Source organism: Plecotus auritus, assembly GCF_963455305.1.
Source record: "Plecotus auritus genome assembly, chromosome: 4".
Lineage (NCBI taxonomy): Eukaryota > Metazoa > Chordata > Mammalia > Chiroptera > Vespertilionidae > Plecotus > Plecotus auritus.
The window spans coordinates 88188823-88207174 of NC_137775.1; the positions used below are offsets into that span (position 1 = coordinate 88188823).

At 41.2% G+C, this 18352-nt stretch overlaps 1 protein-coding gene across 1 annotated transcript in view; it reads left to right on the top strand.

Annotated features, from left to right (window-relative positions):
* CLIC5 (chloride intracellular channel 5) overlaps positions 1-18352 on the top strand; it is a gene marked incomplete at its 5' end in the record, with an annotated part of 161330 nt that overhangs the window by 42036 nt on the left and 100942 nt on the right. The window lies entirely within an intron of this gene.

Genomic DNA, 18352 nt, shown 5'->3' on the forward strand with positions numbered 1-18352 from the left:
TCAAGGGCGCATGCCTGGGTTGCAGGCTCGATCCCCTGTGGGGCGTGTCCAGGAGGCAGCTGATCAATGATTCTCTCTCATCATTGATGTTTCTATCTCTCTCTTTCTCTCCCTTCCTCTCTGAAATCAATAAAAATATATCTTAAAAAAAGTATTTATTGAACAAATGAGTGAATGTAGGCAGACAGGCATACCCAGACATACATCATGCGTCTGGCTCTGTGCTAGGTGCAGGGAGACAAATGAGGAACATCATCCCTACTTTTAAAAAGTTGAAGCTTTGATGAGGCTATAGCTATGCAAAGTGATAACGACAATGTAAAAAGTGATTGGTAGAGGGATGAGTCGATATGTCCTGTACTTGAAGATCTTAGCTCTAGAGGACAACAGATACATAAACAAAGAACTTCAGTGTAATAGACCAAGAGGAGAGGTTCACACAGGGGGCTATGGAAGCTTGAGGTTTTTTTTGTTTTTGTTTTTGTTTTTAATATATTTTATTGATTTTTTACAGAGAGGAAGGGAGAAGGATAGAGAGTTAGAAACATTGATGAGAGAGAAACATCGATTCAGCTGCCTCCTGCACACTCCCTACTGGGAATGTGCCTGCAACCAAGGTACATGCCCTTGACCAGAATCGAACCTGGGACCCTTCAGTCCACAGGCCGATGCTCTATCCACTGAGCCAAACCAGTTAAGGCTGGAAGCTTGAGTTTTAAGGATGTGGAACAGTGAGCTGGGTGAGGAAGTATAGGGAAAGTGCTGTAAGTAACAAGAGCAAAGACATGGAGGCATGAAATAGCAACGTGTGGATGATGTAGGAAAGCAAACAATATTAGGGTTTCCAGAATCGTTAGGGCCTGACCAGATGAGTCCAGATGAGCAGATAGGTCATAAACCATCCCATCACCCTGTAGAACAGGGTCCACACCAAGCCACAGAAGGGCTGGTGAGACCTGACATGTACTGAGGATGGCTCCTTCTGGCCACCTGGTGGACGGTGGACTTCAGGGGCAAGGTTAGGGTTAGGGCTGAGAGAAAGCGCAGTTAGGAATGTTCTATGACTGTGGTAACAGGGCTGAAAAGTGGAGAGATTGTAGAGTAGGAAATTGGTGACTAATTGGGTTTGGGAAGATGGAAGAATTACTAGCAAACAAAAATATGGGCTTGGTTTCTGGTTTGGGTGGCTGGATAGATGATGGTGTTACTGACTGGAAAAGAAAATGCAAGAAAGGATTTTGGGAAGATTATTAGTGTGGTATTTTGGAAATGTTGACTTTGAGGAAACTGGTAAATATTCAGCATATAGTTATATATTAGTTTGAAGCTCTCAAAGAGATAAAGGCTAAATGGTAAGATCTGGGCATGAGTGAATGAATTCTAGATGGCACTGGCTTTCAAGGCAGGGCCTTTATGAGCCTCACCCAGAACTCACTCATAACCAGGCCCAACTCCCAGGGCAATAGCATTGTCCCTTCAAAGACCCATCACAACAGTAGATCTGGAATGAATTTGGACCTAGATCACTGAAGCTTTTTTCTCGAACAGGAGCCCAGCAGTGCGTTCTTCACTGTTGAATGAGAATGAACTACTCACTGATCAGTTGTTTTAAAATTTCCTTCCCAGAAATCAATTCTTCTGCCCAGCAGTAGTTTGCTTATGGCGAAAAACAACAAAAACAAAATGCCTGGGGTTTGCTGTTATGGCTGCAAGGTCAAAGTCAAGGTCACTCTTCTTTGTGAGAAGATGTGCTCCCCTGAGTAGCAAGATTTTATAGCTCACATCTGTCACTGTATCAGCAGGACTTACTTTCTTGTTTGATATTTGTGCATTTGAATGACCCCGAGGTTGGCTTTAGGGGAGATGATGCACAAGGTAAGGGCACCCCAGGACACCAGAGCATTGTGGAGGCCACTGCTTGTTCCACCACTTCCCAGCACAGGGACTTTGGACAAGTTAATTTACTTCTCTGAATCTGAGTTTCCTGATCTTGTTAAAGTGGGGACAATCAGAGAAATATCTGCTCTCTTACTTTTCACGGCAGCTCTTATATAAAATAAGACACATTTTTGGAATCAGATGCAAATGATATCATTGTTTGAAGATGCCTGAAAGAGAGGTGCATTTAACAGGCCTCAGCATGAGTACTTGTTTATGCACGAACTACACTCATTGATTTGCTCATTTATTCAACCCATTTATCCAACAAGAGCCCAGTGAGTGTCTACTCTGTGTGAGGCACTAGGGATAAAAAGAGAATGGACATCATGAAAAGACATGGAGGAATCTAAATGCTTTTTACTAAGTGAAAAAAAACAATCTGAGATGGCTACATACTGTATGATTCCAACCATATGACATTCTGGAAAAGACAAAACTATGGAGATTGTAAAAAGATCAGTTGTTCCCAGAGACTAGGGAGAAGAGAGGGATGAATAGGCAGAGTGCAGAGGATCTTTAGGGCAACAAGACTACTCTGAATGATACCATAGCGATGGATATGTCATTATGCATGTGTCCAAGTCCATAGAATGTGCAACACCAAAAGTGCATTTTATCATAAACCATGGACTTTGGGTGATAATGTTCGTCAATATAGCTTCACTGATTGTGACAAATGCACCACTCTGGTGTGGGATGTCCATAGTCGGGGAGGCTGTGCAGGAGTGGGGGCTCGGGGTATATAGGAACTTTCTATACTTTCCGCTAAATTTTTCCGTGAACCTAAAACTGTGTGTGTGGGATTTTTTTTTTTTTTGAGTCTATGTTTTAAAAAACAGAGAAAGAGAGAGAAAGAATGGATTGTGTATATCTTAAAGGCCCCTGCATCTGAGTGGAGGACAGGAGCCTGTAAATAGATCTGCAAATAGCAGCAAATGTGAGGTATGGTCAGGCACAAACATGGTATGAGCAAGCTCCTTCCTCTTTTATTGTTTCCATATTTTGTCTTCATCTGTGACAGGTGCATGTAGAGGGTCAGTATTGTTTATTGTTCAGACAGGATTCCCTAATCCTTTCTTTACTGCAGGGTATATGCTCACCCAGTGGTGTGCAAATGCAATTGCCTATGGCCCACTGGGATGGGGCAAGGGGTATGGTCCAGTCAGCATCCACGTGAGCAGCATACAGCCTCCCTATGACCAGAGGGAAGGAGTTGATGTTGACTGACGAACTTGGCCAGACTGTTTTGGTGTGGCTGTTTTGCATCCCTCTGCCCTTTAATTTGATGACTTCCCACAGGGAGCAGGGAGCAGTGAGTAAGGCAGAGAGCTTAAGTCAGTGGTTTGACTCTTCAGGCCTTAACGCTTCATTAAGAGTATGAAGTCTGGTGTCTACTGATGCAACTGCCCTGTGCTGTGTTAACCAGTGATAAATGACTGGGTCTACATTCAGCCTTATTCATCTTGGGTCTTAATTTTATGAGAGAGGAAGTGACAATGATTGGATTTACAAGATACAAAAGAGCAAGGTAAAAAAGGATGAAGTTCATTGTAATCCAATGAAATTCAAAGCAACCTTTTAAACATAAACTCACTTATATAGAATAGTCTTTGGGAGTGGGTTATGCTTCCCCCGCAGGCCCAAGCCTGCTGTGTGGGAGACAGCCAAATGTGAGGGACCTTGAGATGAAAATGTGTACTGCAAAGGAGCCTTAGACTAATGTCTGTCTTTTGTACAGTGGTCACTGCAAACCTTTTCAAAGTGTATTTAACTGAAGAAATGATCAATAGTTACAGAGCGATGCAGGAAGTCATTTGCTGCAAACAACACACATTCAGTGGCCCTGTCATTATTCCTTCACGCTAGAACTGTTTCTCTGAAGGAAAAGCTCTGGGCAGATTTTCTCCCACATGTACTGAAATTACAAGGGTTGCATAATGTACAGCTGACCCTTGAACAACACTGTTGAACTGTGTGGGTCCACTTATATGTGGATTCTTTTCAATAAGTACATACAAGTACTGTAAATATATTTTCTCTTCCTTATGATTTTCTTAACATTTTATTTAATCTAGTTTACTTTATTGTAAGAATACAGTAATATATATGTATATATATTTACATATATATATATACTACTGGCCCGGTGCATGAAATTCGTGCACTGGGGGGGTGGGGGTCCCTCAGCCTGGCCTGCACCCTCTCGCAGTCCGGAAGCCCTCGGGGGATGTCTGATGGTTTAGGCCTGCTCCTGCATTGAGCATCTGCCCCCTGGTGGTCAGTGCACATCATAGTGACCGGTTGTTCTACCGTTTGGTTGATTTGCATATTAGCCTTTTATTATATAGGATATATATAACACAAAATATGTGTTAATCAACTATTTATGTAATTGGTAAGGTTTTGGTCAATTTAAGTTTTTGTGGAGTCAAAGTTATACTTGTATTTCATCTGCAGGGTGTTTGGGATCCTTCACTCCCATGTTGTGCAAAGGTCAACTGTAATTTCATAGGAAAAGGTGAAAATGTGACCCCATGATGAGATCCCATGGAAATACTGTGGGGAAATTCAAGTTAGGCCTTCTGCTCCTCAGCATAAAACACTTTCTCCTACCCCAGGGCCCTCACACATGCTGTTCCCTCCCCTCCTCCCTTTAGACTTCAAATGACTGCCCCTTTTTTATCTTTCAGGTCTGGGCTTAAATGTCTCCTTCCTACAGATACCCTACAAAGGAGGTTTCTTCAACTTCCATTGTGACTTTTTAGCATTATAATCCAGATTCCCCAATAATATTTTTATGATGTTTTATAATTGTAATTGTATTTATTTGTTTACTTGTTTGTTCTGTCTCCCACAGTGGATTGCAGGACCCACCAGGCAGGGGCTATCCACAACTGCTTTATCCCCCAAGATATACCCCAGTGTCTCTAAGAGTATTTGGTGTATAATAGGTGGTTAATAGAGAAATGAAAATGATAAACTAACTCTGGCCATTGCTGTCTAAGTACAAGAGGACTCATTTGTGAGGCAGCTGGTAGACCCAAGTACTCTCTCATCCACTGGTTATGGAAACTCAGGCATGAGCATTTCATCTCAATATAGTCAGATTTATTTCAGTTCTACAGGGTGGGGCAAAAGTAGGCTTATAGTTGTTCATATATAATAATGTAATAATAAATAATGATACAAGAATAAACTCATGTACTCACAACTGTAAACCTACTTTTGCCCCACCCTGTATTTCCCTAGAACACATTGTATCTATTCAAGCTAGAAATGGGGTGAGGAATGAGAGCACCCCACATGTATTTCAGGCACTGGGAGATCCTTGCAGATAGGGGCTGGGTCTTATTCATAAATTTATCCTCAGCACTGAGCATGGTGCCTGGCACACAGCAGCCAGCCCAGGTATGTTTGCTAAGTGCTTTCTGCCTTCTCCTTGGAAAAAGGGAATTAAAGCAATTGAAGGTAATATTCTGATTTTCTGTCTACCAAGCTTTATGGGAATAGGGTTAATCTTCTTGGCAGATCATAAAAGATTTCACAGTTGGACAAAATATATGATAAAAATAGAAGCAAAGCTTACCCCCTGATTACAGATTTAAAAGCACCACTTATTACAGCAAGGCAGAAATCAATTTTCTCTGTGTGTGCCTAGCTATGACCAGCTAATAATGCATAGAAATGTCTTATTATCTTGTTTCTCTGAGATGCTAAAATGGAGAGAAAGAGAGAGACAGAGACAGAGAGGCAAGAAAATAAATGGAAAGAAAAATAATTGGTTGTAGGTTCTTGCTATCCAATATAGATATGTACCTAGAATTCTTGGGAGGAACAGACACCTTAGGATAGGTTATTTTTTAAAGAATAACAACAATTCAGTTAGATCAACTCTGCCCAGTTTTAAGAAGAAATTTGTAATTTTTCCCAATAATATTTGATGCCTTTCAGGAAAGAATTCCTTATGTAGCTTAAAGAGCTGGAACGATGACAGGGAGACAGATAAAGGCTGAAGGTCATCCAACATGGTCAGGGTCATCCCAGGGTCTGTACTTTATTCTTTACCTAGGAGCATTTCTTACTTAAATACTCCAGTAGCTGGTCTTCAGCCTTTACTTCCAGACTAGGCATATATGTGGGTATTCACTTAACTTTTCTGTTCATTTGTATAATTCATTAATAATAAAATCATAATACTAACTAGTACTCAATAAAAGCAGACACTTGGATGTTAAACAGACCTGGATTCAAATCCCAGCTCTAGAGCTTTCTGGTGAGTTATGTTTACTGGCTAATGGAGTAATGATAGTTGCTATCTTGGAATTAGGGTCGCAGTGAGGAATTAAGTGAGTAACTGCCTTGAAATGCAATGCTGTCTAATACTAGTCCTCATGGGGGGGGGGAGGGAGAGATAGCTCTTTTGTTCTTTATTCTATAGGTCCATCAAAATGGTGGATGCTTTATGTCTATTCATAAATAGTATTATTTATTTTTTTATTATTATTTTAAATAAATCTTTATTCAGATTATTACATTTGTTTCTCCTTTTTCCCCCCATAGCTCCTCTCCACCCAGTTCCCACCCCACCTTCTGCCCTTACCTCCCCCACACTGTCCTCATCCATAGGTGTATGATTTTTGTCCAGTCTCTTCATGAACCCCCCATACCCCTTTCCCCCTGAGAATTATCAGTCCACTCCCTTTCTATGCCCCTGATTCTATTATATTCACCAGATTATTCTGTTCCTCAGGTTTTTAATTCACTTGATTTTTAGGTTCACTTGTTGATAGATATGTATTTGTTGTTCATAATTTTTCTCTTTACTTTTTTCTTCTTTCTCTTCTTTAAGAATACCTTTCAGCATTTCATATAATACTGGTTTGGTGGTGATGAACTCCTTCAGCTTTTTCTTATCTGTGAAGCTCTTTATCTGCCCTTCAATTATGAATGATAGCTTTGCTGGGTAGAATAATCTTGGTTGTAGGTTCTTACTATTCATCACATTGAAAATTTCTTGCCACTCCCGTCTGGCCTGCATAGTTTCTGTTGAGAAGTCAGCTGACAGTCGTATGGGTGCTCCCTTGTAGGTAATTAACTGTTTTTCTCTTGCTGCTTTTAATAGTCTCTCTTTGTCTTTTGCTCTTGGCATTTTAATTATGATGTGTCTTGGTGTGGTCCTCTTTGGATTCCTTTTGTTTGGGGTTCTGTGCACTTCCTGGACTTGTAAGTCTATTTCTTTCACCAGGTGGGGGAAGTTTTCGGTCATTATTTCTTCAAATAGGTTTTCAGTATCTTGTTCTCTCTCTTCTTCTGGCACCCCCATAATTCTGATGTTGGTACGCTTGAAGTTGTCCCAGAGTCTTCTTACACTATCTTCAACTTTTTGGATTTTTTTTTTTGCTTTTTGCTTTTTCGGTTGAGTGTTTTTTGCTTCTTTGTATTTCAATTCTTTGACTTGATTTTTGTGTTCCTCTAGTCTGTTTTGGGGTCTCTGTATAATATTTTTTATTTCAGTCAGTGTATGTTTTATTTCTAGTTGGTCCTTTTTCATATCTTCGAGGGTCTCGTTATATTTATCGGCCTTTTCTAGGATATTCTTGAAAAGCCTTATAACCGTGGTTTTGAATTCTATATCCAGTCGTTTGTTTTCCTCCATTTCTTTCATTTGTGATCTGATTCTTTGACGCCGCATTTTCACTGATTCCCTGAGTTGGTAAGGTAGATTTGTGTGCTAGGTTTCCAATATGGCCCAGTGGGTCTGCCTCCCCAGTTAACCTGAGGTGGACACTCTTGGTGCACTCCTTTGTGGACTGTGTGTACAGCCTTGTTGTAATTAAGTCTTGATTGTTGTTGGTATCACTGGGAAGAATTGACCTCCAGGCCAGTTTGGTTGTAAGGATCAACTGTGTCTATGCTGTGAGAAGTTCGGTGCTGGAGACAGCCTTATAGGATTAGACTTGCCAAATTGCAATAGCCTCTGTGCTCAGCTTGGATGGGGTGGAGTCTCAGTCTTGGCTTCCCCTCAGCCTTGCCCTTGCGCGCATGTGTGCGCCTTCAGACCTCTGCCTTCCCCGGCTCCCGAGTCTTCGCCCGAGAGTCCAGACTCCCCCCACAAGAGCATGGGTCCCCAGGGGCTTGCCTGGAACTGGGGTTCAGTGCAGTCAGAACTGGGGCTCAGTGCAGTCAGGAGCCTCTGACTCCCTTCCACTAGGGAAAGCCTGTGGCAACCGCTGCAGCCTTTGTGCGCACTTGCACGCGCGCGCCTTCAGACTTCTGCCTTCCCCAGCTCCACGCGCGCGCCTTTAGACTTCTGCCTTCCCCAGCTCCTGAGTCTCCGCCCGAGAGTCCAGACTCCCCTGACAAGAGCGTGGGTCCCCAGGGGCTCGCCTGGTAAATAGTATTATTTAAACTTTACATAAACTTCAGGGAAGGTACTGTTATTCCCATTTAACAGGTAAGGAAATTGAGGTATAGGAGGTTGATGACCAGGTTACAGGGCTAGAAAGTGACAGGAGCCAAGTCTTGAATTTGAAACTTCTTGATCTAAGCCCAGTGCTTTTTTCACTGTACAGTTAGACATTCTCTCTGTTGTGAGGTTAAAAGAAGCAGTTCAAGAAGGTGTTGTTTTATTTTTACTTATTGACATTGTTTTATGATGTTATGATTTTATTCTGTAGCTATCTATGATCACCTTAAACCTACACATAGGGCCCATCTCTGCAGCTTCCTCAATTTCTGAATGTATTTTACTTTCATTTTGTATTTGTTTTATGAGCCTAGAACAGGGGTGGGCAAACTTTTTGACTCGAGGGCCACAATGGGTTCTTAAACTGGACCGGAGGGCCGGAACAAAAGCATGGATGGAGTGTTTGTGTGAACTAATATAAATTCAAAGTAAAGGAGCGGAGGGGAGATCAAGAGAACCCCTCCGCTCTTTCGGCTCCACGGGCCGGATAGAACAGCCAAACGGGTCGGATCCGGCCTGCGGGCCGTAGTTTGCCCACGGCTGGCCTAGAAAGTGGTTTAATGAGGATCTGGAACTTTTATAAATAACTAGAGGCCCGGTGCACAGATTCATGCACTGGTAAGGTCCCTCGGCATAGCCTACAAGGATTGGGCCAAAACCAGCAGTCCAATGCTTCCTGCTACTCCTGCCTGCAGCTCCTGTTCATCCCGGCCCCACTGTGCCTGCCGCCGCTGCCACTCGGTAGGCTTGCTGCCGCTCTGCTGTGGTCTCCAGGCTGCAGCGGCCAGCAGTGAGCCCTGTGTCTTGTGCCTGTAGGTCAGCTGAGCGGCGCTCACACTGTGGGAGCACACTGACCACCAGGGGGCAGCTCCTGCATTGAGCATCTGCCCCCTGGTGGTCAGTGTGCGTCACAGCAACCGGGGGACTGGTCATTTGGTCATTCAGCCATTCAGTTGCTTAGGCTATATATATATATATATATATATATATATATATATATATATATATATATATATAGACTAGAGGCCTGGTGCACAAATTCATGCATGGGTGGGGGTTCCTCCTCAGCCTGGCAGGCGATAGGGGCTGATCAGGGCCATCTGGCCCAGTCCCAATTGGGAGCGCACTAACCACCAGGGGGCAGCTCCTGCATTGAGCATCTGCCCCCCTGGTGGTCAGTGTGCATCATAGCTACCGGCCGGTCAACAGTTGCTTAGTCTTTTATATATATAGATACTTTTTATTCATCTCATGGTGTGGCCTCCTTTTTAAAGTGTATCACTGTTGTTAACTCATGTCCCCCTTACAATATCTCTGAGATCCTTTTTCTTTTTTTTTTTTTCTTTTTTAATATTTTTTATTGATTTCTTACAGAGAGGAAGGGAGAGGGATAGATAGTCAGAAACATCGATGAGAGAGAAACATCGATCAGCTGCCTCTTGCACACCTCCCACTGGGGATGTGCCCACAACCAAGTTACGTGCCCTTGACCGGAATCGAACCCGGGACCTCTCAGTCCGCAGGCCGACGCTCTATCCACTGAGCCAAACCGGTTTTGGCATCTGAGATCCTTTTTCTGTCATATGAACTATATCTTGACCATAGCCCTCTTTATTCTATGCAGTCTCTAACTGTTGGGGATATAAATCTCCAGTTGCAAATGTCAGAAATCCCAATTCAAGTTAGTCTGAACCCAAAAAGGACTTTATTGACTATCAGGGACAGGAAAGCCTAGGGGTATCAAGTTTCAGGCACACTGAGAGAGCCATCACTCAAACAACACATCAGAACGTGGGCTTCCTCTCAATCTCTTGACCCTTGTTTTTTCTCTGTTGACTTTTCTCTCCATCAGAGTCTTACTGGGTTTCTCCATAAGCCCAGCAGAAACAAAAATTGTCTTTTAAATACATTTCTGACAAAAGTCCCGGATTTGAATCTCACTAGATCCAAGTTGATCATGTGTCCATTTTGAACCAATCACTGTGCTCAGGGACTTAGTGCTCCCATTGGCTAACATGACTCTCTTGTCCACCCCAGAATCTCCACTTAAACCTAATCGGCTGTGAATAGAGGTGTAGATTCCCAAGAAATATTGGGCTGGTCCTTTAACAAAAGGGTGAATGGATTCTAGTTGTCAATGATTACAAGTACCCTTCACCTTTCCTTTTAAAACTTTAATCTATTCATGGGCATTTGCCTACTTTCCTCAAAACATCCTGTATTCTGTTCCCACTTGTATAAATGCTGATTTCCCCTCCCCAAGGTTTCTCACTTTGGTTCTCCCCCAAACCCTGGTCCTCTTTAATATCTTGCGCTTTAATTACTCATTAAAGGCTGTCTCTGCTCAATTGGCAAGATGGGCTATTGGCCAAAAGAAAATCAGATGTGTGGATAAAGGTAATACGGATGAACAGTTTTAAAAAAATGTGTTACATGTATTTATCTTGGGCCCTTTCCAAGTTTTTTTAAAAATGCATTTGAGTAATACTTGCATTTTTATGTGGTCTTGCTGTGACTAAAATATGAACTTTGCCATTAAGTGAGGACAGTCACCAGAGCAGTAAATCCTGCCAAAAGCACATGGTGATGCAATAGACTATGACCTCAGATTCGTTTTCTCCTGACTTTTGTCTCCCATGTTTTTCCTATCTCTAGTGGGCTGGGTGTTTTTTATTTTTTATCGTTTTGTGCCACCTCCCCTGTTTCTTTTTGCAGCTCATGGCCGAGGGTTAGGTTAAGCAGAGTAAGGAAGGATTCCAGAATCCTCAAATGGGCTTTAACGATGGAGAGACTTGCAGCAAAATACCAGCTGTATTATTTATAATTACCCATGCGACCTGGACAAGTAACTTATCCTCTTTAAATGTTTGCTTCCTCATTTGTGAAGGGGACTACTAGCACCTGCCTTACTCAGTTATTATGGAGATGAAGTGAGCTAATAAGGGATGCAGAGCTCCAGGCAGGTGATGGGCTCTTAGTAAGTGTTATTATTATTACTTAACTCTTTCCCATGTTTTAGTTCAAAATTAGAATCTTTCTAAAAACCTCAACTGTAATGTCCATTTCACTGATGTCAGCCTTTGAGTAATGCATGTACAGGAAGAATCCCTACTGGAGGAGGAGGCTGTGAATTAAAGAGGTGCCAGTTATTCATTAGTTGAGTCCATCAACAATTATCTATTGAGCATGTACACTGTACTGGGAATATTACCAGTTTGTTAACGAGTTTATAGCAAGAGACTGCTCCACTCGTGGGTCATGCAAAAGAGTCACAAAACTGGATTCCTGTCCTCAAGGAGCTTGTGAGAAAGACAAGCCTCAGCCCATGAAGGAATAATGCAGGAGTGAAGACAGTTAATTGCCAGGAGGGATGTGCATACTGCATGCTCTCAGATGGTTCTAGAAAGAGCATGAGCAGTGCTCAGCACACAGTAGGCACCTCCAAAACACTGGTTGGAGGAATGAGTAATGAGTGAATCAGTGGGATGAGTGACGGGTTTTGACAAGACTCTTGGCTTCAGTGCAGCCCACCCCCAGGCCTCTCCCTTTGCTAAGCACAAGTAGAAGGACTGGTATGGGAACAAAGATTACTGGCAGTGTTGGACACACGCAAGGGCACATCCTATATAATAAAAGTGTAGTATGCAAATTGTCCCCTTGACCGGCCAGGGAAAGGGAGGGAGGTCCCGGCCAGTAACCAGCAGCCACTAGAGACCCTACTAGTGCACTGGGCCTCTAGTTACTTTATAAAGGAATGAATAGAAAGAACCCACCTTGATCCTCGTTGCAGCCCAATCTGTGACCTTCTGCAGGTGTGATCCCTCCAGGACTCACCTCTCCTTTTCCACACCCACCTGGTCCTCTCATAGAGACTCAAAATAACTGGTGCTTCTGCAGCTGTCATCAATATTTACCAGTCTGGCCTGGCTGGCGTGGCTCAGTGGTTGAGCATTGACCTATAAACCAGGAGGTCGCGGTTCGATTTGGACGGGGGCATATGCCTGGGTTGTGAGCTTGATCCCTAGTGTAGGGCATGAAGATTCTCTATCATCACTGATGTTTCTATCTGTCTTTTCCTCTCCCTTCCTCTCTGAAATCAATAAAAAAAATATTTTTAAAAAATTGCCAGTTGCTTCAGCTTGAACCTCAAACCCTTGGGATTGTTTAAGAGATTCCCTGTAGAGAATGTAAGGGTGGAACAACCTAATTTTCATAGAAATAGCTGCTACTGTGGGCAGAGTGAGTGGGTTCAACTAAGTATCATTAAATACATGAAATTTTGAGCTTATAACTGACTAGAGTTCCCGGTGCACAAATTCGTGCATGTGTGGGGTCCCTCAGCCTGGCCGGTGATTGGGGCCTATCGGGGCTGTCTCACCCAGTCCCTTTTGGGGGGAGGGACTGTGGGAGGTTGGCTGGCCAGGGGGGCAGGGCTGATTGGGGCCAGCCGGCTGCGGGGAAGGGACCATGAGAGGTTGGCCCGCCAAGGGAGGTTGGCTGTGGGAGTGCACTGACCACCAGGGGGCAGCTCCTGTGTTGAGTGTCTGTCTCCTGGTGGTCAGTGTGCGTCATAGTGACTGGTCGACTGGTTATTCGGTCATAACAGTTGCTTAGGCTTTTATATATATAGATAGTATGGCTATACTCTGATACTGGGTAAGGTGAACCTTTCTGGAAAATGTATAAGAATAATCATTATTTCATAATAAATGTCCTTTTATCACACATACACACATTCTTTCGGTCTAAATATGCTTATTTTGTTGTTGTTTTTTTATTTCAATGAGGGTTTATTCTATTTTATTGATTGGCTATGATTAGGAGCACTAGGCCTCATGGAATAGATCTTTTTTACATTTCTGCAGCCAATGGTAAGATAAGATCTGATGTTAAGGGTTTGAAGCAAAGAATGAATGAAAAGGGGAGGTGGAAATAGAACCTAGTGGCTTTATTTTTTGGAGTTTTTAAGCATCTTGATAATTTTTAAAATTTACATACAGATAATTCTCTTTTTCGGTATACAGTTCTATATGCTTTAACACCTACAGAAATGTTTCTAACCACTGCCACAAACATGACAGAGAATATTCTATCACCTGAAAAAACCCTCTTGTGCTGCCCATTTACAGTCAAACCCCCTTTTACTCCAACACTTCACAGCCACTTATTTCCTTTCCATCCCTATAATTTTGTCTTTTCCAGAATGTCATATAAATGGAATCATACAGTATGTATCCTTTTGATACTGATTTCTCTCACTTAATGTAGTGTATTTGAGATTCACCATATTTTGTACCTATCCATTCCTTTTTATTGCTAAGTAGTGTATCATTGTATGGATGTGCCGCTGTTTGCTTATTCATTCATGTCCCACTGAGGGATATTTGGGTTCTTTCCAGTTTGGGTCAATTATGAATTATGTTGCTATCAATATTTATGTCCAGATTTTTGTGAAAATCTAAGTTTTCATTTCTCTAGGATAATCCCTAGGAGATGTTAAATGGGCCATATGGTAAGTGTATGTTTGACTTCATGCAAAATTGACAAACTGTTTGCCGGAATTATACAATTGTGCCTTCCTGCCAACTATGTATGGGAGTTCTATTTGCTCTTCATTCTTGCTTCCACATGGGATTCTCCTGTGTGTATAGTTTAATCATTTGAATGGGTATTTATGGTATCTTTTATTTAATTTGCATTTCTCTAGTGAATAATGATGTTCTTCATCTTTTCATATACTTATTTGCCATTGGTATGTTTTTGGTTTTTTTTTTTGTAAAGTGTTCAGATCTTATGGCTATCTTTAAAAATTGTGTTGTTTGTTTTCTTATTTTTGAGTTGTGACAATTCTTTATAAATTCTGGATACAAGTCATTTATTTTATCCTCTTCTCATTTGTGGAAGAGATTGTATAGAATCATGTGTTATTTTTTTCTTGAATGTTTGGTTGAATTCATTAATGAAGACATCTGGGCTTGAAGTTTTTGGGTTTTTTTCCTAGGAGAATTTTCAACTATGTATTTCATATTTTTAGTAGATAGAACTATTTAAGTTATCTACTACTTCTTGAGTGAATTTTGTTAGTTTATGTCTTTCAAGATTTAGTCCTTTTCATCTAAGTTTCTAATTTGTCTTCAGAGAATTGTCTGTAGTTTTCCTTTATTATCTTTTTACTAGAGGCCTGGTGCACAAAATTCATGCACTTGGGGGAGATCCCTCAGCCCGGCCTGCACCCTCTCACAGTCTGGGAGCCCTTGGGGGATGTCCGACTGATGGCTTAGGCCCATTCCCACGAAGGCAGGAGAAGCTCCTGCCACCACCACTGCGCTCGCCAGCCATGAGCCCAGCTTCTGGCTGAGCAGCACTCCCTATGTGGGAGCGCACTGACCACCAGGGGACAGCTCCTACGTTGAGCATCTGCCCCCTTGTGATCAGTGCGCATCATAGCAACCATCATTCCACTGTTTGGTTGATTTACCTATTAGCCTTTTATTATATAGGATGTCTGTGGATTTTTGTGGTGATATACCATCTTTCAGACCTCATATTGGTAATATGTATCTTCACTCTTTTTCTCTTGGTAAATCTATAGAGAAGTTTACCAATCTTAGTGATGTTTTTACAATAACCAGCTTCTGTTTCATTGATTTTCTCCATTGTTTTCTCTTTTTTCAATTTCATTAATTTCTTTTCTTATATTTATTATTTTATTCCTTCCTGCTTTGAGTTTAGCTACCTATTATTTTCCTAGTTTCTTAAGATAAGAAGCTTGGATTATTGATTTGAAACTTTCATTTTTTTTCTAAAAACAGCACTTGAAGTATAAATTTCTTTCTAGGCACTCATTAAGCTGCATCTCACAAATTTTGATATGTTGTATGCTCATTTGCATTTAGTTCCATATATTTTCTAATTTTTAAAATTTCCTAAAACTATTCTCTTGAGACTTTCTTGCTGGCAAATGAATTTCTTAAAGTGTATTAATTTCCAAATATTTAGATGTTTTCCTGAAAAATTTTTTATGGGTCAAAATGATTCTATTATGGCTAAAGAACATATTTTGTATGATTTCATTCTTTTAAATATGTTGGTTTTATGATGCATATGCTCTATTTTGGTGAATGTTCCATGTGTACTTGGAAATAGTGTGTATTCTGTTGTTTCTTGGGTGGGATAGTCTATGAATGCTCAGTAGGTCAAATTGATTGATAGCATTGTTTAGGTCTCCTATATCCTTGCTGATTTTTTTCTTTTTTGGTCTACTTGTGCTATCAATTGCTAAGAGAGGAGTATTGTATTCTCCAACTATAATTGTGTATTTGTCTCTTTCTCCTTTCACTAATCAGCTCATGCTTCATGCATTTTGAAGCTCTGTTATTAAGGTGCATACACATTTAGTGTTGCTATATCTTCTCAATGAGTTGACTCTTTGATCATTATATAATACTAGTGGCCCGGTGCACAAAATTCGTGCACGGGGGGGCGGTGTCCCTCAGCCCAGCCTGCACCTTCTCTAATCTGGGACCCCTCGGGGGATGTCCGACTGCCTGTAGGATTGGGCCTAAACCAGCAGTTGGACATCCCTCTCACAATCTGGGACTGCTGGCTCCTAACCACTCACCTGCCTGCCTGCCTGATTGCCCCTAACCACTCTGCTTGCAGGCCTGCTCGCCCCCAACTGCCCTCCCCCTCCCCCGCCGCTGGCCTGCTCGCCCCCAACTGCCCTCCCCTGCTGGCCTGATGGCCCCTAACTGCCTCTGCCTTGGCCCCACCACCATAACTTTGTCCAGAAGGACATCCGGAAGGTGTCCCGGTCTAATTAGCATAGTACCTTTTTATTAGTATAGATTCCTTTTTATCCCTGATAGTTTCCTTCTCCTGAAATCTATTTTGTCTGATGTTAATATAACCACTAATTTTCTTTTGATTAGTGTTTGCATAATATTTCTTTCCCCATCATTTTACTTTTAATTTATCTACATCATTATATTTAAAGTGTAGCAACATGTGGTTGGGTCCTGGGTCTTTTTTTTTTTTTAATTCAGTCCAACAATCTCCAGCTTTTAATTAATGTGTATAGATCATGTTTATTTAGTGTAAGCATTTATATGGTTGGATTTAGACTCACCATTTTATTACCAATTTTCTATTTGCTCTCTTTTTCAAAATTTAAGGGCAAAAAAATATTTTTTATTATATCTATTTGTACAACTTTTGTAGTTGTTGCTTTAGGTGCTGTGATAATATACATACCTAACTTTTCTCAGTTTGCTTAGAATTCATAATTTACCACTTGAAGTGAAGCATAGAAACCACACAGCTATAGAAATCTCTTTACCTTAACCCTTTATGTCATATCACTGAACCTGAATATATTGAATACTATACCCATAAGATAAGTTGTAATTCTTCCCTTCAACAATCATTAAAAAGTATGGATGTTATATGGACTTGCATGCCATCCTTTCATTGGGGCCATGCTAATCTCTGTATTGTTACAAAGTGAGCATTGAATATATTTTTGACATGCTTTTCCGGTAAATATTTATTCAAAATTTGCACCAAATTTGTGAAACTATGATTATTAGAAGTACAGTCTATGATCAAGGAAGTATTTTCTCTGAAGAAATCTAGACTTGATTCTAACCGATTAAGCTTTGACATTCAAAGGTGAAAAATGAAATCTTCTTATCTTTGAACTAAAGCAGAATTTAAAACTAGAAACATTTTATGGCCAAAGCTGATTTTTTTTTTTTTGCAACATGAAGGTTTATAAATTATCAGTTATCTGTAGGGATGTCCAAATGGGAAGTGTTATCTAGAAATTAAAAAGAAACTTTTCCATTTTCCAATAAGCAGCAGATATTTGGATAAGATGAAATGAAAGCAAACTCTGCTAGGTTTGGGATTTTAAAAGGTAGAGGTCATACCACACATTGTTTAGATCATAGCCAGGAAAGTGATCACATGTGTAAAGCATCTTTCATTCAAACAAAAACCTCACAGGTATTTTTATACATATAATTTTATTTATCTCTGCCACATTGCTATTGCAAATATTGTCCACACTCCAGACCAGGACAGTGATGAGTCTGTGCAGCATGCAGTGAAGGTACCAGTCTCCCTCTGTAACCTTGTCCTTTCCACAGGATGCAGTCATTAGCTCAGAATATACAGCCCTGAAGGTTTCTCTAAGCCTTAGAGTCTAAGGGCTTTGGTGATGTAAGCCCAAAACCAAGGAGGAGGAGAGAAATGAAGCCTCACCTTGATTAAGCTATTGTGTATTGTTTGCGTTGCCAAGTTGGGCTTGGTGACTGATTCTTCAGTGAGGAGACACAAGTTTATGGGCAAACAGCCTGCCATAAAGGGCGTTCAAGATACCTTGCCATCTTCTCAGCCTGTCAGATACCTGACATTCAGGACCATTCGGCTGAAGTACTTTCTGCTGTAGGAGGCCTTTCCCTTCTCCACCCCAGTCGTGGCGAATAATCTCTCTACATGCTGACTTATGTAGCACCTCCATCTGCCTAGTTCATGTGACAGCCTTAGTTTTCCTTTCATGTGACCACTATCCTGAAATGGATTTTAATTTCTATTAAGACAAGGGCAGTGTCTTGTTTCCACAAAGTAACTTGTATGTACTGAGTTTGGGAGAGGCAGTTAGTAGAGTGGCTGAGAGCACAGGCTCAGTCTTCCTGGGTTTAAATTCTGACTTCAGCATTTCCCAGCTGGATGGCTGGGGGCAAGTTACTGAATCATCTATGCATTGGTTTCCCCACTTGTAAAATGGAAATAACACTATTTGTAAAGATTAAACAAGTTAAGACATGTAGATTACTTAGTATTTTTTTCCTGGTACATAATCAATACTGTTACTTATTTTACTTTTTTGCTAATCCTCACCCGAGGGTATTTTTCCATTGATTTTTTTTAGATATAGTGGAA